At 33.6% G+C, this 22,536-nt stretch overlaps 1 long non-coding RNA gene across 4 annotated transcripts in view; it reads left to right on the top strand.

Annotated features, from left to right (window-relative positions):
* The window catches only part of LOC131381576 (uncharacterized), a 164,247-nt gene that overhangs the window by 105,832 nt on the left and 35,879 nt on the right, over positions 1-22,536 (top strand). For 2 of the 4 annotated variants that reach the window (XR_009210410.1, XR_009210408.1), the window contains 2 exons: positions 9,610-9,721; positions 11,559-11,603. This is a non-coding gene — a long non-coding RNA (uncharacterized LOC131381576). Of the gene's footprint in view, positions 1-9,609; positions 9,722-11,558; positions 11,604-22,536 lie in introns of those variants that run through there. The other 2 variants (XR_009210409.1, XR_009210407.1) reach the window with 1 other exon arrangement.

Below are 22,536 nucleotides of genomic sequence, written 5' to 3'. Positions count from 1 at the left end.
AAAGACCGGTGAGGTCGAGGAAAACCCATATTAAATTGGAAGTGTTTGAATAAAATTTTTAGAAATTTTCTCCTTTAAAATACATGCATTGAGACAGCCCAGTACCAATAAGCACTTTTCTAATCCATATTATATTCTATAAAGTATATATCTCATCAAAATGACCCAGTGCTTCTGTGAGAAATGCTTAAATCCAGGATAAAATGGTGCAAACAAGTTTGACAGCAAGGAAACTCAAAGACTACTGGGGTCATGTAAACTGACTCAGGAGCCAAAATAAAAAATTTCCCACTAGCCACATATGGAGTAACTTGAGTATCAGTAAAGATAATTGCAGTGAATTGAAAATAATTTTGTGTTAAATCTGTATGCTTTTGATTTTACAAGGAAAGTGTTTAGCTTTAAAAATAAATCTTCATCATTTATTTTTAGAGGATTGTAGGGAACCAACTCATCAGTTGGAATACTGCTAAGGAAATGGAAATAATCAAACATTATGTATATTTAAGCATTTTTGTTGCCTTTCTTTACAAACTCTACCTCAGTGTTGTTAAGTAGTTGATGACTAGTAATTTTTCTATTTGAAATAATCCAGATAAGAATAAAGGACCAGTACAGTTAGAATAAATTCAAATGCATTCATGAGTAAAGAGAGATGGAAGTCAAGAAGAAGACTGTTCTGTCAACATTAAATTGTACTTTCTAGTTCTGATCTCTCTTTCACAGTTACCAATTCTTGCAGGTCCTCTCCACTTAAATTTCATTCTTATTTTTCGTGGATAAGTTTCCAAAGCAAACAACATGTTTTGTTGGTTTATTTTGTTTTTTTTCCATGCATATTTCTTCTCCTGACTTTCTGTTTTTATTGTCGGATGACATCATACTTCTCTCATTAATGGAGACTTGAAAGCTTTTCTACCCTTGACTCATTCTCCTTTCCATGATCTCCCATATCAAATATAGTTACCAAGTCCGGTTTATTTTGTCATAGCAATATCTTGAAAACACATCTTCTTTTCTTCATTTTCTTTCTCTGGCCCACATTTAGAGCAGGTAATCAGGGCCTTGGTCTTGGACCTCACATTACATGGGGTTCTGCTCTAATCTTCCTCTGGAAAAACACTTCACCATAAAATGAAATGTTCCAAAGACCAAAGGAATGTGCTCATCTGAAGTTCACAGATGCTCATTTAGACCACAATGAAGGTACCCAGCACCCTAGACTATCTTGCCCAAGAGCCCCCAGACTGCTTCTCTGGGTTGTCCTCCCAAAGACAGACTATCATACCTGATTTGGCTGTTAGAAGAGGGAGTGTGTGTGGCACATGGCCTCAAATGTCCACATGCTCAAGAGGCCCTTTGTGGTAGAGATGGAGCCTGGGGTTTAAAAGAAGGGGAGTGTGCAAGAGGTGGGAAGTCTCCATTTGAACTCTAGTCCTATCTCTGCAAACGACAAGAGAAAGCCTGCCCACCATCTAGTGAGACCTTGTCATCTTTCACATGAACTATGATAGTAATCTTGAGACTACAAACCATTCCCTAGAAATTTAGTTCAACCTTTCTAAAAGTCTGGACTTTAAGAACAAGCAGTGTGAGAATGCCCTCATCTCTGATGTATTAGCATGTCTGGAGCAGGGCTGGAAATCTGCATGTGTCACAAGCTCCTTGGTTATTATTCTCCATGTTGGAGTTTATGGTTAAGTGCCTCCTCTCTCCAATGCATTTTATATACTTTCACCAAACTAGTATTAGTAAGGCTCAGTTCTAATCACACCATCTACTTCTCTGCACCTTGCAATGGGCCTCCATTGCTTAAAAAGCATTAAATACAGTCTTCTGCACTTGCTGGTCAAGAGCTCAATTATTATCTTCATGTGACTTTTCCAGGTAATCCGATGCCTTTTCCATAATTTATCTTATAGCTCAGGGATCAGTAAACATTTGGAGTAAAGTGCCAGATAGTAAATATTTTAGGCTTTTCATGCTAGACAGTCAGCTATAATGATGCAAATCCACAAAAGCAGCCATAGATAATATGTCAACAAGTAGGCATGGCCGTGTTGCAATAAAACTTTATTTACAAAACAGGATTAGGCCTCAGGCTATAGTTTGTTGACTTCCGATTTGGTTAAACTGACTGACTTGCTCTTCCATGAACCCCACTCACCACTTTTTCATGCTATTCCTTCCATTTCTGAACGTCCATATCCTACTCAAGATTATTTCCCAAAACTAGCTCCTTTAGAGATCTTCCCTGAGCATTTTAGTAAACAGCCCTTCCATGCCAACAGCATGGTGCCTGATAGTTCTCACTAGCTTGAATTTTAATTATGTGTCTACCTGGTCATTTCTCCAGTTTAACATCCTAAGAGCAAGGATGTTTCTGTTTGTCTTGTAGCATCTGGATTTTTGACTTTATTGTTTATTTAACAAACATTTTGGTATAGATGTAGACAGCAGCTGTAATGGATAAGCATTGCTTGTGCCCACTAGTACCCATTAGCCATTCCACTGAAGGGCCAATCCTTCTCTCATTCAATTTCTATGCTACAGATTGAATCAAGCCCATTGAAGAATCCAGGGTGTACCCCTGAGTCAGTCCTGGACAATTAGAGTGCTGCCTTCTACCCATCATCACTGATTCATGGGAGGATTTAGGCCTAGAGGCTACAGCAGCTATTCTATCACCACTAGGTCTGAGAATGAAACCAACGTGCAATAAAAACGAGAAAACTCATTAGAGAGACTGATTTCTTTAGAAATAAATTGTACCTGGCTGGGCATGGTGGCTCACACCTGTAATCCTAGTATCTTGGGAGGCCAAGGTGGGCGGATTATCTGACCTCAGGAGTTTGAGACCAGCCTGGGCAACACGATGAAACCCCATCTCTACTAAAAACAACAACAACAACAACAACAAAATTAGCCAGGCATGGCGGTGTGTGCCCGTTTACACTCCCAGCTACTCTGGAGGCTGAAGCAGGAGACTCACTGGAACGCGGGAGGTGGAGGTTGTAGTAGCTGAGATTGCACCACTTCATTCCAGCCTGGGCAACAGAGGGAGACTCTGTCTCATTAAAAAAAAAAAAAAAAGAAAGAAAGAAAGAAAACAATTGTAGCCTCTGTAACAAGAACTAGAAATGCCCAAACTTCACTCTATATTCTCCAAACATTCCCCTACTCCCAGCCTTTTCTTCCACTGAGACAATAAATTTTCTTTTTTCTAAATTAGTTTAGGTAAGGTTTATTTCGTTTGGTACTTTAAAAAACATTGTTTGGCAATGTAGGTTATCAATAAACATCAGAGGAATAAATGAAAATAATAACCCTTTATGGGACACAGTAATCGATTTCTAAAAATAATTGGAAAACTCTCCTATATACAGAGATGATCAAAAAGTAAGAATGTAATATAATATATAATATATGTGTTAAATGTTATAAGCATAATATATATTATATTATATACATTATATATAATATATTATATTAATTATTATATTAATATATAATATTAAATATTATAAGTATAATATATATTATATTATATACATTATATATTATATGCATTATATATAATATAGATTATAGTAATATATAATGTATTATGTTTATTATAGATTATATTAATATATAATGTATTATATTTATAATATATATAATTTATAATACATTATATATATATTTATAATATATATAATAACCCTTTATAGGACATAGTAATTGATTTCTAAAAGACTGGAAAACTCTCCTATATACAGCGATGATCAAAAAGTAAGAATGTAATATCGGATCCCATTTTTAAACATTTAACTGAAATCATTCCAAAGCCTTAGAAATTTGGAAAAAATGGAGAAAAAAAGATATTTTATAAGTCATTTCTGAGACCAACGATGTGTGACATTCATCTTCCATATAACAAGGTGTCTTGGGTGAAAATAACTATTTGGTCCTCTTGAAGCTCTCTCTTAGAAGCTGTGACACTTGTTTTAAGCTTTAAACAAAATCACAAAGAAGACAGGGAAGGAAGCCAAAATCTTCAGTGAATAGAACTCAGGCAGTGACATTTACTAAAGCAGCTGCCTCTAGTCAGCCTCTGAGACACAGAGTACACAGAACAAACTGCTTTTTAAACTGTTGTTTTTAGCTGGATGAAAAGTGATGTTTATTCTCATTCATTTCAGGATTTTTCATATCTAAAAGATGGTCTCACCATAAAAATTACTGTTAAAATGGAAGAGCTAATATCGACTTGATCATGAAACAATAAACATAGTTTAAAAGCTATTTATCAACATAAATGATCTTGCACATCTGACACATTTTTATGCAGAAAAGGGTAGAGTAATAGACCCATGCCTTTGTAATGCAGTGCTCTGTAACTAACGATTTTTTGAAAAATAATTTTGCATTTCTCACCATTTTATGAGGAAGCTAATGATTTCAAGTGATGAATTTTTTTTAAACCTTACTCTGTGTGGTTAATGGTTTCTCATAGATAGTAAGAGACTACCACTCCGACAATTTTAGAGAGTATTGTTTTCCAACTAATAATGGATCCTAAAGATTCTTACACCTTTACTCAATGAATTGTGCGTAATCTTCTAAGATGTATTTCCAAGTACATTGCATTATTTTGGTGCATATCCATATATTAGATTACGACTTCCTTAAATATTAAGAATGCCGAAAGAGGAATCTAAATGCATTGCTTATTGTGTTTAATTGGTACTGATATCTCTTAAGTTCTAGTGATTTCTCTCTGCTCTTTTAATATCTTAAAACTTGTTGAACATAACTTTAAAGTAGAAAAAGGGCAATGGAAACAAATAATACTACCTTTTTTCTAGAGTGGTTCTTCTTAGAGGGGCAATCTCTCTCCCTGATACACCCAAAGCCCCTTGGCAATGTCGGGAGACATTTGTGGTTGTCACAAGGGTTGGAGGTGTTACTGGCATCCTGCAGGTAGAAGCCATGGGTGCTGCTAGGTATCTTGAATGGACAGGAAGCCCCTCACAACAGTTAACTCTCTAGTCTAAAATTTCCATAAAGTTGGCCAGGCGGTGCCCCACAATGGAATTTCAAAGCTCAACCTAATGAAAATTGCTGATGTAATCTGTTCACTCATATCTGGACTTCTCAATTCTTTAATGAAACCCTCACAATCTTGAGAAGGACACTTGTCAGAATGTGCACTCCCACCCACCCCCCAACCCTAGCTGTTATACAATTCTTTGTCTCTCAACTAGTATGCTGCTCTTTTAGTGGTTTCTGGCTGTCTCTGCAATTAAGACTATATTATTCAAGATGTTGCCAGCCATGTTCATGGGATTAATTGCAGATACACTATTTCAGCATCTGAATTGCCACCTAGGACTTGGGTAATGTGTGAGATGCAGAAGAATTTGATGAGGTTCCTTCCTGTCTATCTAAGGTATGGAGAGATGATCCATGAGTTGGAACAAAGAATTAAACTGAAAAAGAACACAATTTAAAATCAGCTTCAGGGCTTTAAACCAGTATTTTCGGTACCGCAATAGTGAAAATGAGAGGTATGGGAAAACAAGAGGTAATTTCCAGTTTGTTTCTGAAATATAGTTCTATCTGAATACAGGAAAGAATATTTTATGGAATTGGATAACAAAATGGCCATTACTTTAATACCTAAAGTATGACTTCAGTGCTTGGCTCAAAGAACTGGTAAAGGTGCCATTTTACGTTGGCTGACACCTCTGTGCAGAGTTCCAGAACAGTACCATTTGGTCACAGCTTTGGCAGATTGCTGTCACCCAGAGACCTTTTTATAAGCCCAAAGTCAAGCAGTGGAATGTGAAACCCACCATAATATTGGATCATGTAGAGGTACCCAGTGGTCTAGAGCATTATGAGCTAAAATCTACATCCAGGTTGAAATAGCTGCCACTGAGATAAATAGAAAAATACCAACCAGCTTCTTCCAAGCTTGGAATGACCTATTCTTATTGGGCAAGGAATTGCATGTAGAAGAATGTTCTGTTTCCAGGAAAGGCTACTCACAAAGGGGTTGTCCATATCAGAAATTCAGAAAGCAAATTGCCCTAATATTACTAGCAATCTAGATGGATACTCATTGATATTATCCTTCTGGAAAATTACACTCGTTGCAAGAATTAATGGATAAAAAGGGAAGTAATGGTTAGGATATGCTATTATTTAGGAGAGAGTTTTTTTGCTTCATTTTAAAGACTATGGGAGACTAGATTATATATACCACCATTGGAACAGTAATTTAAAATGTTTAGCTGTGAGATAAATTAAGCAGCTGATCTGAGTTAGTAGATTATTTTAGATAAAATACTATGGTTCCTTTTTAGGGGAATTGAAAACATTTTTTTCTTAATACCCTACTTCTCATGGCCTATGCTGGTTCTGAGACACAGAACCAACATGGAAGCTTATTCTCTACTGAGAGTCATCATTTAAGTTCTTAATAAAAATGCAAAGAGGCAGGAAAAGTAGTTGAGAGAAAAAGAATATTAACATGAGGAATCAACCTGAAAAGCAATTCATTCGAATCGTCTTGTGATATTTCATTCCTGAAACTTCTATAAACATAATTTTCATCATTTAATGACTCAGGTAAAACAGAAACATCATTCCATTTTGGTCTCATCTTTGTTGTAAAATATGTTGATAGTCTTGAATAGTACTATATGATACAAACTTTTTTGAATTACTTCTAACAAATAAGGACAATATTTCCCTTGATTGTAGATATTTCCAAGATGAGTGATAATTTGCTGAAATTACATTTATTATCAAAGTCAATATTTTGCTTCCACTTCTTCTGCAAACTTAAAATTCTAATTGTCATTATTCAAATTGCCCTTATTCATTTATTAAAAACCTTGTATTTGGTGCTTCATAAATGCAAGCTCCGCTATCAGACACAATTAAAATATGGTAGCTCCTTTGCCTTCTTTTAGCCTGAGATTACAGCAAATATGGCAGAAGAGATTTAAAAAGAGGGCAAAAGTGAAAGGACAATAATAAGGTTTATGAAGGACTGTTTTGTATTGGTTTCAACAAATTATCTTGAATCTCTGATTCAGTCCTCATAGTATAAAATCCCATATACAAAAAACAGTGAAATGAAACAATTTCATTTATTTCTTTCTGCTAAAATTGCATTTGTATTTGGAACACTGAAATATTGAAATGCATATGAGGTATAATTTTAAGTAGTAGCAGAAATATATGCTTGAAATGTCTGAAGTTACTTACAACCTACTGCAAACTTTATAGAATAGGTCATAGGCCTTTGGAAAAGGTAAAATAACTGAACGAAATCAAAGGAAAAAAAACTAAAAGGAAAGAATAAGACATAAAAGAAAGAAAAACAAGATGAGAAAAGTAATAATGCCAAGGATAAAACAGCAATTTATATTTTGTTTTCTAACTGATTTAAAGGAATATTATTTGTATTTAAATATTCTAGTTATAAAGCCATCAATGTTTAGGCCTCTATTAGTTTGCAAAACCATGGAATTAAAAATCTCTAGGAATAAAAGGGCCTTAACTGTGTTTGGATCTCACATGAAGAAATGAACCTGGAATTTAGTTAATTCCATTTTCTTTACTATCAGAGCTTTAAGTGACTCAGCTGAATTCAGAGTTGAATTTTTTCTCCAAATGAGATCTGAGATTTAGGAATCACATGAAAAGTGAGACAATAAAGAAATGAAAAAATCTACTGATGCTTAGGGCAGAGTAGTGATAAAGATTTGAAGTAATAGGCATAAGAGAATATTTCTTTCATTTTAATCACAAGTTGATGTTAATATAAAATATTATAGATCTGATTTTTGCCTGTATGTATGTATTTATAAACGCTCTAGGCATTGGTATCCTGAGTTGAATAATTGTTGGATGCTTTTCCAAGGTTGGAAGCTTGACGTGGTTGAATAAAAATTACTGAGATGAAACTGGATTACAATGATTGTCAGGGGAAGCCCCCTTTGCCACTATACAAATGAGCCAAACACTAGAAAATAGCTCCAGTACATCTGTTTATAATGGGGTTTGGCGTTTGAAACAAGATTATTAGGATCATCTGTAATATCTTAACAATGATCCAGTTCCCAACTTGCTAATAATTCATGCATTTCGGTATAGAAAAATACAACTTATGTTTTGTGCAGAAATAAATAACATGTATCCTGTATTTTACTCTGAGACGAACATCATGATAAATAATTCTAAAAGAATTTTTTTTTCTTTTTTTCCCCCCAGTAGTACACTCTAAATTTCCCGGGCATGTTAGGTAGAGGGATTTTAGTATGATGCAGGTTCTACTGCAAAGTCAACATTTTGTGTCTGACTGTAAAACACGTTATTAAGGATTGAGATAAGAAAACATGAAGCTTTACCTGATCAGAGAGTTAACACAATTCAAGCAAAAACACCTCAGAAGCAATCTTTTTCCGGAAGAAAATAATGACAACCAGTCAGTTTGTAAATAATCCAGATATAAATCCAGTCTTTGACTCCAGTCTTGGGCAGGTACTCTTGGTTTATAAAACTAAATCCCAATCTGGCTCATCATGAGAAACCACTGGGGGCCACCCAAACCTACTAAATAAGGATCTCTGAGGAAATATGACAACATTTGTAGTTTTACAAAAGCTATCCCAGCGCTTTTGGATGATCCATCAGGCTTGGGGACCACCAGTCTACATGAAACTTACTTTTTACTAAAATAAAATTTCAGAAGAACCAAGACAAGTCCGTTTTTGTAAAATAAAAACTTTTTGAGGTATAATGTGAGTTCAGTATGTAAATGAATCTCAGTATATGAAGGCTAATTATTTGATAATGTATTCTTCCCCCAAATTCACTGGGTTGATAGGCCTGGGGATTTGTATAAGGTAAAAAGCTTTTCTTAAAGTAAAATGGGACCCATTTCAACTGGATCCTAAAACCTAGAGAATGAATCTCTCACATTTTAGTGAAGAACGCATCACATTAACTTAAATCAAATTATAATTCAGTTTCATCCAGACCTCGAATTTATGGCTGTACAAGACTTGGTTTGTTTTTGCTTTGACATTCCAAGACCTTTGACCATAGATAAGGTACTAAGTCTTTTATCTCCATTTTATGCCTAATTTGTTTATGTCCAGGAATTTGACAATGCAATAACAATTGTTCCTAATTCAAAGTGGACTTTGAAATGAATTCATTTAATAAATATTTATTAAAAGAGTATTTTATGTCAAGACCTGATTGTCTGATAAAGGAAAACTCTCTTATTAGTTTAGCATTCATTAAAGGCATCAAAAATCATTTATTGACTCTTTTCATGGATATATCAGAAGCATCAGGTGCCAAGAAATATAAGAAACTGAGTGATTCAATTATGTATGAAATACCAGAAATGCATCACTAACTGTTCACTCTGACTTCTGTTGAGTTCAAGACATGTATTGTACTACTGTGATGTTCAAGGCATTGATTAAGAGTTAGAAATACACATGAAGACGTATATTCTATGAGCACACAATGTAAAGTGAAAATATCAATTGCCTAAACACCTGGTATTTATTAGTATATTCATTGGTATCTCTACAGGATATCACAAATCATCTATTGAGCTTAAAAAATAAAAAGAAACATCTACCAAAAGAAATGAGCCTAAGGAATATTTTAGTAGAAAATATGAAGACAAGCTATTAAAAGTAAGGTATGTTTTACATTGAATAATTGTAGAAGACGTTAAGAACAACATTTTATTAATGTATTTACATTATTTTTAAAGACAGTATTGAGTTTTGTCAGAACTGATGGTTACATTTAAAAGCTTAACTTGCACATTTACATATATATTGAGTACAGAGCTTTTAGTAGCCTGAATCTTATAGATGAAACCAGCTTTTAATAATTATCTTGTATTTCTTCAATAAGTAATTATACTTAATCAAGATTCAATTTGACTAAAATCATTTTTATTGTATAGCTATTGTTCCACAGTAAGAAAAATTCAAGTGTTAGTGGATATAATTTATAAGTTCTTATTATGATTTACCCATATTTATTTTAATAATTTTTAAATATCAATAGAAAAAATGAGATACAATATATGTACTTAGCTCCTCAAACTGGTGTCACTTGTTTAAAAATGTTTTTCTATCTTATAAAGTCCCATTTTTTTAATGCCATCATTGATCTTTCAATAGCCAAAAATGTAAGTAAAATGTGTATTTTAGCCAGGGGGATCACCTGTCTCTCAACAACCAAAATATTCCTTGCCAGTAGAAGTCTAAAACCATCCCCAAAGATTGGTGCAAACTCTCAAGGGGTGATGGTCTCAAGAGGAGGATGGAGACAAAAGGGTGCCAGATGAGATGGTCTCAAGATCAGATCTGATCACCATCTCATAAAATCTCATCTGATCTTGAGACCATCTGATGTGACACCCTCTTGTCTCTGTCTTTATACATGCATCCTCTAGGGTGTGCCATATTGCTCCAGATATGAGATTTGACATCATTTTCATTTCAAAGCCAAAAACAAACAAAAATGAATTTACATGTACAGCAATACAAGTAGTTGTGAATATGGAACATTTTCTCAAAGATTTAAAGAGGAAGATGTACCGAAATGGATTACCCTTGTTCTAACTTCTCAGATGCTCATTGGGAGTCTCTCTCTTTTCTTCAATATAAGCCAATGTGCTGTCAGTGAACCCAGCTTCTTCCCTGAAGCAGAGTGATCTCATGCTCCTGGCTGTAGTGATTGGTGGAATGATCTGCACATGGACAAGTGAGGCTTAATGAAACTAATAAACATTTTGCCTAGAAAAGGCTCTTTGCTCCTGGATTTCAACCTGAAAATTGCTGGCAGCCATCTTGCAACCATGAAGACATGTGAAAAACAAAGAAGAAAAGATTCAAGGAATATATTTTGCTAACCTTGTTCAGGCCCTGACTCAAGCCAATCTTCCTAGTGTCTTATGATTATGTGAGGCAGTCAATTTCAGTTTTTGTTAGCTTCCTTTTCCATTTGCACCAGGAAGACATAAATGGTGTGATCTTTTTGTCCCTTATATAGACTTAATATAAAAATGTATTTAAAGAATTTACAGGCAGGGAAAAATTCTTCCTTTTTCTTCCTTAATTAAGGTAACTAGAACTAGGTAATACATTATATTTAACTTTTTCCTCGGTTACCATAATTAAAGCCATAATTTAATCCTATGCTCCACTGCAATAAACATCTTTGCCTAGGTTGGAGTACAGTTATGTTTCCATAACTGTATTTCCTCTACCACTATATTTTCTCTTTATTTTGATATTCCTGCTGTGTCAATATCTTTTATTAGAAACGACTTTGATGGCAAAATTTTAATTGTTCAAAGTGAAAAAAATAAATAATCTCGTTTTTTATTAGTTAGAAAATCCTTCTTTAGAAATGCTATTTGCAATAATATAAAAACTTTGCACTACATAATGAACATTTTGAATTAAAACAACAACACTAGTATAATTTAATGGATAAATTAGATTGTTTTATTTTTCCAGGAAATTACTACAAATTATAGGGAAGGAACCACAAGATGACAGCACAGAATTAGTTAATGAGTTGGAGTGAATAAATCAATTAAAGGAAACATTTTCTGAATTAATGATTATTATATTGTGATTGAACAACTGATGAATTTAAATACAGACACAAACACACAATTTCTCTCTCTATGTATATATATCACACACACACACACACACACACACACACACACTTGAATGCCTATCTGTTCCAATGTAGGTAACTGGTTTTCATTTTCTAAACCAAAAAAAAGGATAAAAACGTACCTGAAGAAAAAAGAAGTTTAAAAGAATGATTGATTTCTCTTCTGGCCTCTTCCTTAATTGTGTGCATTGAAGAGGGAGACAGTTGTAGAAGGTAATTCTGAACTATCAGTACCAGCATCAGTTGCAGATTTACTTCCTGGATAGTAGAATAATTTCCCTGTTTCCCAAGGTGTTAATAGATAAACCTTAAGAGCAGTGAGAACAGTGCCTAAAATCCTAAATTGAAGGGGAATAATATGACTTAAACAATAGAAACACAGTATGCGTAAATTCAGCATAAGGAAGAATTGTGCTGAAAGGATAAGAAGATGTTACAAAATAAAAAAAAAATCAAAGACTGTATAGAACTAGAACTTCAAAAAAACTTGGACCTGTTCTGAGAACTTGTGTAATAGGAACAAATGGGCAACCAATCCCTTTAGGGACTTGCAAAAGGAATGAATGAGCATCATTTATCTACTCTGATGCCACTCAGATGCAGATTGGTGATTCATACAGACAGTCTGACCACTGAGCTTCACTTACTCGCTGACCCTTGATTGGCCAAGACTCCCTCATTGGCAATCTTTCCAAGAGTAAACGTACCGAGAGAGACTCAGTTTCTCAAAGGAATATTAGGGTGCTGCTTCCAAAGGAAATGGAGAGGGATATTGCTTAGGCCACCAAAACAGACTGGGCTCAAATCCAAAACAGTCCAGAAAGAGAAAGAAAATAAGAGGCTGAAAGCAAGAGAGAAAAAAGTAAAAGCCACCAGCTCAAGTAAAGTAATCTGGGAGAATGCTTTATATATTTCTCTGAAGACAAGTAATAAATTATAGTTTATGATATTGTTTTGTGCATAATTATATCAAAGGGGAGAACAAGCCAATTTTTCCTTTCCAAATATCCCAGGTAGAAGGCAAACAAACTGTTTTAAAACATCCACGCTTAGAATAGATTTGCTTTCTTCTGACCCAGTTGATAAAACACATTTTAATGTTGTTTTCCCTTTATGTAGCTTCTTAAGCCTTTACCTTTTTATCTACAGTGTATAAGTTGACATAGTTGCCCTGTGTGCCTTGCTTGCCTCTGGTATTTTTTCCTTCAACCTGAAGTGCATGACATAGCCATGTGTTTGAGGTTTTAATGTTTTTGTAATTATTTTATTAATGGGCTGCAAGTGTTTTACACCTATTCTTTTGAAAGAATGGTTGCCAGTTCTGCCGTGCATTTTGGAATTCGAAGCTTAGAGAAATTAACAAAGTTGTATTTATTCATTTATTTACTTATTTATTCTGAGATGGAGTCTCACTCTTTCGCCCAGGCTGGGGTGCAGTGGGGCAATCTCGGCTCACTGCAACCTCCACCTCCTGAGTTCAAGTGAGTATCCTACCTCAGCCTCCCGAGTAGCTGGGATTATAGGCGCCTGCCACCATGCCCGGCTAATTTTTGTGTTTTTAGTAGAGACGGGGATTCACTATGTTGGCTGGCTGGTCTCAAACTCCTGACCTCAGGTGATCCACCCACCTCGGCCTCCCAAAGTGCTAGGATTACAGACATGAGTCACCGTGTACGGCCAGTTTTATTTATGTAATAAGACCTTGATCATCTGATCTTAATATTTTCAGGACAATGCTATGTTACAATTTTATCAGTAAAGTCTTTGTTACATGAAGCAATCTTCTTACTAATTTTTTCTTAGTCATTAAGAGTAATCGTAACACATTTTTCTATTGAATACATGAAGTATATTGCTTTTATTTGTGATTTTTCAATGGTTTTAGCATGTTCACAAACTTATGCAACAATAACCACTAAATCCAGAACATGTGCATCATCCTCGAAAGAAACACCTTATTCCTTAGAAGTCACCCTCAATTCCCAACCCCTGCCTCCTTCCAGCCTCTAGCAAGAATCAGTGTAATTAATATAATTTCTGGCTCTATTAATTTGCATTTTCTGGACATTTAAGAATGTCCAGAATCATAAATGAAATCATGCGATATTCAATATGTGGTGTTTCATGTCTGGACTTAGCATAATGTTGCTTAAAAATATGTTGTTTAAAAATGTCTGGACTTAGCATAATGTTGCTTAAAAAATATGTTGTTTAAAAATGTCTGGACTTAGCATAGAATTTTCAAAGTTCTAATGTTCTATCATATAACAATGCTTCATTCCTTTTCATGGCTGAATAATATTTCGTTGTATGGCTATATTACAGTTTGTCCATTCATCAGTTGATGGACATTTGGATGGTTTCCCTGTTTTATCTATTATGAATAATGATGTTATGAACACCCAAGTACAAGTTTTTGTAGGAACGTATGTTTTCAATTCCCTTGGGCATATACTCAGAAGTAAATTGCTGGATCATATGATAACACGATATTTAACTTTTTGAGGACCTGCCAAATAATTTTCTAAAGCAGTTTCATTTTATGTTCTCACCATCAGTGTATAAGGAATCCGATTTCTCCGCATCATCTCCAACATTTGTCATTGCGTATTTTTGATTATAGCCATTCTACTTTTCTTAAAGTGGTATTATACTGTGGTTTTGATTTGTATCTCTCTAATGACTAATGGTGTTGAGTATCTTTTTTTATTTTAATTTTTTGTAATGACAGCCTTTCTTTGAAGAAATGTTTATTACATTTCTTGATATTTTAAAATTGCATTGTCTTTTTATTATTGAGCTACTTGTATTCTTTGTATACTCTGAGTGCAACTACTATATCAGATATATTATTTGCAAATATTTCCTCCTACTTTGTAAGTTATCTTTTCGTTTTCTTAATGGTATACTTTGAAGCACAAGCATTTTTAATTTTGATGAATCTCAATTTTATTTTCCTTTTTTGTTTGTAGTTTCATGTCATCCTTGTCTACTCCAATATGATAAAGATTTTCACCTACATTTTTCTTTAAGAGGTTTATACTTTTAGCTCTGACATTTACAACTTTGAACGATTTGAATCAATTTTTGTAGATGGTATGAGATTGGGTTTCAAATTAATTCTTTTGCATGTGGATATTCAGTTGTCCCAGAATTATTTGTTGAAAAACATATCATTTTCCCTTTGAATTATTCTGGCATCCTTGTCAAAAAAGTTGATTTATTTCTGATTTTAGCTATTTTAGTCTTCTATTTTTTTTTTCTCAGTCTAGCTAAAATGTTTAAATTTCATTGATGGTTTTTCTGAAAAATCAACTTTTCGTATAAGAGTTTTTTTCATTGATTTCTATTCTCTATTTTATTAATTTTTGCTGTCCTCTATTATTTTCTTCATTTTTCTTGCTTTGAGTTTATCTTATTTATCATTTTAGTTTCTTATAATGAAAAATTAAGTTATTGATGAGTTATTTCTTTTTTAACATAGACATTTGCTCTAATACATTTTTCTCTGAGTGCTTTAGCTGAATTTTCTAAGTTTTGATATGTTATTTTTTATTTTCATTCATCTCAAAGTATTTTATAATTTCCCTTTTGTCTTCTTTGAACCACTGGTTATTTAGAAGTATGTTATTTAATTTCCAAATATCTGTGAATTTACCAAAAAAAATTTTGCTACTGATTTCTAATTCATGTCACTGTGATCTGAGAACATACTTTGTATGCCTTAACTTCCTTTAAATTTACTGAGACTTCTTATAGTCTAAAATATGATGCATCATGGGGGATGTTTAATGTGAATTTTAGGAGATATATATTCTGCTGCTGGGTGTTCTATAAATGTCTATGTCTAGTTGTTGGGTAGAGTATTCTGTAAATGTTCATTGTATCTAGTTGTTCTATACTTTTGTTATCTTCTTCTATATTTTTGCTGGTCTTATGTCTAGCTTTTCTACAAATTATTATAAGCAGGATATTGAATTCTTTAACTATTACTGTTGAAATATCTAATTTCCTTGTCAGTTTTCTGTCAAATTTTGTTCATGTACTTTAGGCCTCTATTGTAGATGCATAGTTGCTCATATTTTCAGGCCTTCTTGATAGATTAACCCTCTTAAAAATGTAAATCTCTTTTTTTGTTTCTACTAACAATTTTTTTATAAAAGTCTACTTTTTCTTATATAGTTGCTCAAACTTTCTTTTGATTCCTATTTGCATGTTTTTCATGCATCTTTTTTACATTCATACTATTTATGTATTTTAATCTGAAGTGTGTCCTGTAGATAACATATAGTAGGACAATTTTTTTGTCTTTTTTGCCAATTTCTGCTTTTTGATTACATTATAGAATCTATTTACATTTGATGTAATTACTAATAAGGTAGGATTTACATCTGTCTTTTAGCTAATTGTTTTCTATATGCCTTATGCCTTTTTTGTTTTTCTATTTGTTTATTACTCCCTTTTTATGTTAGAATCATTTAAGTGGCATTTTAATTCCTCTGTTATTTCTTTTACCACCTATTTTTGAGTTGTTTTCTTTGTAGTAGTTCTGGGAATTACAAGTCACATCTTAAAGCATAGCAATCTAGTCCATATTAATAACAACTTAATTTCAATAGTTGCTTCCTTCAACCTCCTTCGACCTATTATTGTCATACATATTACATCTTTATATATTATATGTTCATCCACAAAGATATATAATTATTGCTTTTTGCAGTTGACTTGCAAATAGGCCAGAAAAAAAAACTGTTATAAACAAAACATGTTTATACTTTTTCATTTTCACTTATGTGCTTAGCTTTACTTGTGCTCTTTGTTTTCTCTGTGTTCCCCAACTTGAAAACCTACCTATAGTATTTTTTATAAGAAATGTCTATTAGTGGCAAATTCTGTCAGTGTCAGTTTTTGTTTTCCAGCAAATGTCTTAATTTCTGCCTCATAATCTACATTTCCTTCATTGCTAGATATATAATTCTTGGTTGAGAGTCTTTTTTCTTTTAGCCCTTTGAGTATGACATTGCACTGCCTTCTGGCCTCCATGGTTTCAATAAAAAATTGGCTGTTCATTTTATTAAAGATCTCTTGCATGCGATGAGTTGCTTCTCTCTTGCTGCTTTCAAAATTCTCTGTTTGTCATTTGACAGTTTGTTTATGATGTGTTTAAGTGTGCATTTAAAATTTCTCCCAGAAAAATGTTGCAGAGGTCCTACTTCTTTTGGCCATATATGTTGAAAATAATGAGCAAAGTTTTGGCTTCATCCTTTTTTACTTTCTTTCTTTTTGTTGCTTTAATTGTGGTTAAAAATCACACATAACATTAAATTTACCATTTCAACTGTTTTTAAGTATACAGTTCAGTAGTGTTAAATATATTCACATTTTTGAGAAACAGATCTCAGAACTTTTTTGTCTTGCAAATCTGAAACTCTATACTCATAAAACAGTAACTCCCCATTTCTCCATTCCCCTAGACCTTGGCAATCACCATTCTACTTTCTGTGTCTCTTATTTTACTACTTTAAGTACCTCATATGAGTGGATATGTGACTTTCTATGACTAGATTATTTCACTTAGTGTAATATCCTTCAGATTTATCCATGTTGTAGCATTTCAGAATTTCTTTCCCCTTTAAGGTTGAGTAATAGTCTATTGTATGTGTACGTATTTTGTTTATTCATTTATTTATCGATGGATGTTTGGGTTGCTTTTACCTCTTGGCTATTGTGAATGGTGCTGCTCTGAACACACATATGTAAATATCTAGCCCTGCTGCTTTCAATTATTGTGGATATATTTTCAGATATGGGATTGTTGGATAATATGGTAGTTCTATTTTTAATTTTTTGAGAAAGCTTCATACTGTTCTCCAAAATGATGTCACCATTTTACAATCCCACCAACAGTGCATGATGGTTTTATTTACTTTTTTCACATCCTCATCAACACTTGTTATTTTCTGTAGTTTTTAAAAATAATACCATCCTAATGGATGTGTGGTAATAGCTCTCTGTGATTTTAATTTGCATTTCTCTGATAACTAGTTGATCATCTTTTTATTTGCTTGGTGGCCATTTGTATGTCATCTTTGGAGAAATGGCTCTACAAGTCCTTTGTACATTTTTTTATCTGGTTATTTTACTTTTTGTTGTTGAGTTATAGGAGTTATTTATATATTATAGATGTTAATTTCTTTTCAGATATAGGATTTGTAAATATTTTCTCTCATTATATCAGTTGCCTTTCCATTCTGTCAATTGTGTCCTTTTATATACAAAAGTATTTAAGTTTGATAAATGCCAGTGGTCTATTTTTACTTTTGTTGTCCATGCTTTTCATGTCATATTCAAAAAATCATTGCCAAGTACAATGTCATAAAGATTTTCCTCTATATTTTCTTCCAGGAGTTTTATAGTTTTAGTCTTATGTTTAGGTATTTAATCTATCTTGAGTTCATCTTGTATATGATGTAAGATATGGGCCTGACAATTCATTTGCTTGGGAATATTAGGTGTATTTTTTTTTTTTTAGTTTATCCCACTTAAGAGTTTATTGAAATTCTTGAATATGTCTATTAATGTTTTTACTCAAATTTGGGAAAATTTAGTCATAATGTCTTCAGATATTCTTTCTGTTATCATCTCTCTTTTCTCTTTCTGAGACTCCCATAATGCGTATATTCTTGTGCTTGATGGTATCCTAACAGTGTCTGATACGTTGTTAATTTTTTTCCTATTTTTTTCTTTATGTATCACTCTGAAACTCTCAATTGACCTATCTTAAATTTTATTGATTACTTCTTCAGACAGTTAAAATCTGCTTTTAAGCCCTTCTAGTTAATTTTTTATTTCAGTTACTATAATTTTCAAGTTGAAAATTTTCATTTTCAAGTTCAAATTAAAGAGATCTCTATCTCTTTATTGATATTCTGTATTTGTTGAGATGTCATTCTCATACCTTTTTTTATATTTCTTCAGGCATTATTTTCTTTAGTTCTTGGAACATGTTTTAAAATAATTGACTTAATGTCCTTGTCTAGTTATGCCTAATGTAGGATTCCTCAGCAACAATTTCTAGCGCCTGAGTTTTTTCTTGTGTTTGGGCTATATTTTACTGTTTTTAAAATATGTCTCATAATTTTCTGTTAAAAACTAGATATTTTAAATAATATAATGTGATAATTATGAAAGTCAGATTATTCCCACAATATATACAGTTTTTGTTATTGATGTTTGTTTTTGTCATTGCTGTTTGTTTAGTGAATTTCCTGAACTACTTCCATGAAGTCTGTATTTTTTGTCACATGTAGCCACTAAAGTCTTTGGTCAGTGGTCAGTGAATGATTGGTCAGACATGTCCTTATATGTTTTGAAACTATAAATTTCCCAGCCTTTGCTGAGAGCTTCTATATGTAGTTTGGATAGGTCTTCAATGCTTAGGTAAGCAGCTTAAAATTTTGCCTTTACTTTTTACTTTTAGCTTTCATCAGAGCCTGAAGGTTAGCATGAGGCAACAGATTAGGGCCTTCTGAAGTCTTTTCTAGGTGTGCACACATCCCTGCATATATGCAAAGCCTTCTAGAGTCACAAGAAAAAGTTAGACCTTTTCAAAGGCCCCTATAGACAACTTTGCAAGTTTTTCCCTTTATGTTTTTTGTTGAGCTTCTTTACGTCACAGTTGTTATCATTGCCTCATGAAGCTGCAATATTAAATAACCACTGTTGATTGTTTTTCACAAATGTAGCCCCAGAGTTGAAAGCTCCTTAAAATTGGTGAGGTCTGATTTAGGCCAAATAAAGATGAGTTCTGCAAATGGATGTTTCCTGAGAACTGCCAGACATGTCATGTAATGGCATGTATGAATATGGGCTTTTGGGGAGCTTCAAACCCATTCTGCCCCTTCCAAAATGTGTCTGCTTTACATGGCTACCATAATTATGAGGCTTTTTTTTTTTAATTTCTTTAAAGCTGGGGAGAGGAATAAAAATAATTTGAAATGTGGCAAAGCTCACTGTTGTCATTGAGATTCAACCATTTTTCTTCAACAAAATTCCTTGGATTGTTGCAGGCCTTTGGTTAATTCCCAGAGTTCTTAAAACATTGATTAGACAATAAATTACTATTAATTTTGGAGTCAGTGTTTTCATTTTTTTATAGAAGAGTAAATTCTTGGAGAATCTTACTTAGTCATTCCTATGCTCTTACATGTTTGAGGATTTTTTGTAATTTTAATTTTAATTTAATTAATCAATTAATTTTTTTTTTTTTTTAGCGACAGGGTCTGGCTTTGTCATGCAGGCTGGAGTGCAGTGGTGTGATTACCACTCACCGCAGCCTCAAATTCCTGTGCTCAAGTGATGCTCCCACATGTTTTAAGCAGTAATAATAGTCCATTCTTAAATCTTTTAATGTTCTTTATTAATATGCAAATAATAAACATGTGGGATCCATTGCAATATTTTCTAAGGCATGCAATACATGCACAAGTACATTGCTTTCAGAATAGCTCCTTCTTTATAAGAATGGTTGCAATCTTCTGAATCTGGTCCTCTTTCCAAATAAATTCCAGCAGCAGTGGTTTGTAGGATTTGAATATGGGGTATTATATCTACATTGATTGAACTGGTAGGTATTTTATATGACATAATTTAAATGTTTTTGTGATAAATATTAAATCTATTTATACTCTGGGAAGGAGAAAGACACTCTGAGTGTAATTTTATAGAATATTCATAAGATGAGTTAAATCAGATTTTTGACAGCTCTTTTTATGGATTTTATTTAAATTTCAAGTGTTTTTAACTGTTTTCCAGATGCAATTATCACAGACCACAGATTCACATTCTTTATAACCCTGGGGAGAAATCACACAATTACATAGAGATTTAAACTGAAACAAATTCTTAAATACAAATTGTCCATTATATGAATAGTATGTAAATAATTAGAATTTTACTAAAGAAGGCAAAAAGCACCAGACATACTTCTGACTGCTTTATACAACCAGTCACTTAATTTAAAATGCTAATTTCCATTGGCTGTGCTTCAAAAATGATGTACATTGAACACAATACTCATTATTTAAGCAGATTTCAATGAATATTGAAAGAAGGCAGAAAGAGAAGATTTTGTGCATTTAAATGTGTTTTTAATCTGCCTTTCAAGAGAGCTATTTATTTACAAATAAAACACTTTATTGCTTACCTTGTAAACACATATTTACAGTGGATAAAGAGCTTTCAGGAAAATTGTTAATGTAAGTAATGTTAAACAAATCCATCAGGGTTCATAAAGTATTTTGTGATATACTGGCTGCAACCTAGAAAATGATTTTTCTGGCCTGGCAAGTTGGCCATTGCCTATAATCCCAGTGGTTTGGAAGGCCCAGGCAGGAGGATCACTTGAAGCCAGGAGTTGAAGACCAGGATGGGCAACATAGTGAGAGCCCATCTCTACAAAATATAAAATTAAAAAAAGATTTTCTATATTATTAACATTATGAAGGAAACTTTTAATTTAAGGCAATGTCGATTAAATTGCAAGTTATAGGGTTTTGGATTCAACTGAAGTCTAGGCTCTCAAAATACCTTTAAGAATCCTTCTAGCCATTGTAAATACTGAAAGATCACTATCGACTAATAGCTCCTTTTAAGAAAATATTCCGCTGTCCTAATATGATTTTTTTTCATTATTCATGAACTTTTTCTTTTATTTTTGAGACAGGGTCTTGCTCTGTTGCCCAGGGTGAAGTGCAGTAGTGTGATCTCCATTTATTATAACCTCTGCCCCCTGGGCTCAAACAATCCTCTCACCTCAGCCTCCTGAGTAGCTGGGACTACAGGCACATGCTGCCTCACCCAGCTAATCTGTGTATTTTTAATAGAGACAGGGTTCTGCCGTGTTGCCCAGGCTGGCCCTGAACTCCGAGGCTCAAGTAATCCACCTGCCTCTGCCTCCCTAAGTGCTGGGACTACAGTCATGAGCCACCACACCTGGTCATTCATTAACTTTCCACACACACACACACACAAATAATGTTAGAGCCTAAACTGGATGATAACAAGTCTTTCCGGACATTCCTGAAATGGTTCTACATATGAATTTTCCACAATGAACTAAAAGTAAACTGAATTTTACCCTTGCTCCAAAAGGATGTGTTTGATATTCTATGTCAAGTAACAGGTATGTAAAAAGGAACAAGGGGATTGTTATGTGAGAAAAAGAGCTTGCATACCCTAGACTAGCAGCATAGCACACCACTGGAATGTTGGAAGCCCTGGATTCTGCCCTGGCCTTATATGCAGGCTTCAGTAAATTATTTAACCCCTCTGTGTATAGTTTTCTTATCTGTAAAATAATAATGGCATTATTCACATGGCAGAATGCTAAGCAAAATAGGTCCCTGATACATAACAGCTAGTATTTTTAATTAGCAAAAACATTTATTATGGAGTAGAAAAATGAATTCTAAGGTGAATGTGAGTTTTTGACTTGAAGAGTCCTAGGAGGAAGTCAGAGGTTTTCTCACGATGAGGTAGATGAAAAGTTCAGGAAGTTTGTAAAAACAATGTTAGGAGTGATTGACATCTTCCTCTGCATTCAAGACACAATCTCGAAGTGATCTGTGCTATTTCTGATGGGCTCGTATATGGATTCTATCAGCCTAGTTAAGACCACCTTCAACAATCTACCCTGAGGAAATGTCCTAAAAGTCAGGTATGCTGCAAAAAGTTGCTCCCAACCCAGAGAGGAGCAGGCTGGACAGTAGCTTGTCTGTATTTAACCCACAGCCTCTAGAGAAAGGTTTC

This window comes from Hylobates moloch, unplaced genomic scaffold (assembly GCF_009828535.3).
Source record: "Hylobates moloch isolate HMO894 unplaced genomic scaffold, HMol_V3 SCAFFOLD_16, whole genome shotgun sequence".
Classification (NCBI taxonomy): domain Eukaryota; kingdom Metazoa; phylum Chordata; class Mammalia; order Primates; family Hylobatidae; genus Hylobates; species Hylobates moloch.
This window is presented reverse-complemented; position numbering and strand designations above follow the sequence as displayed.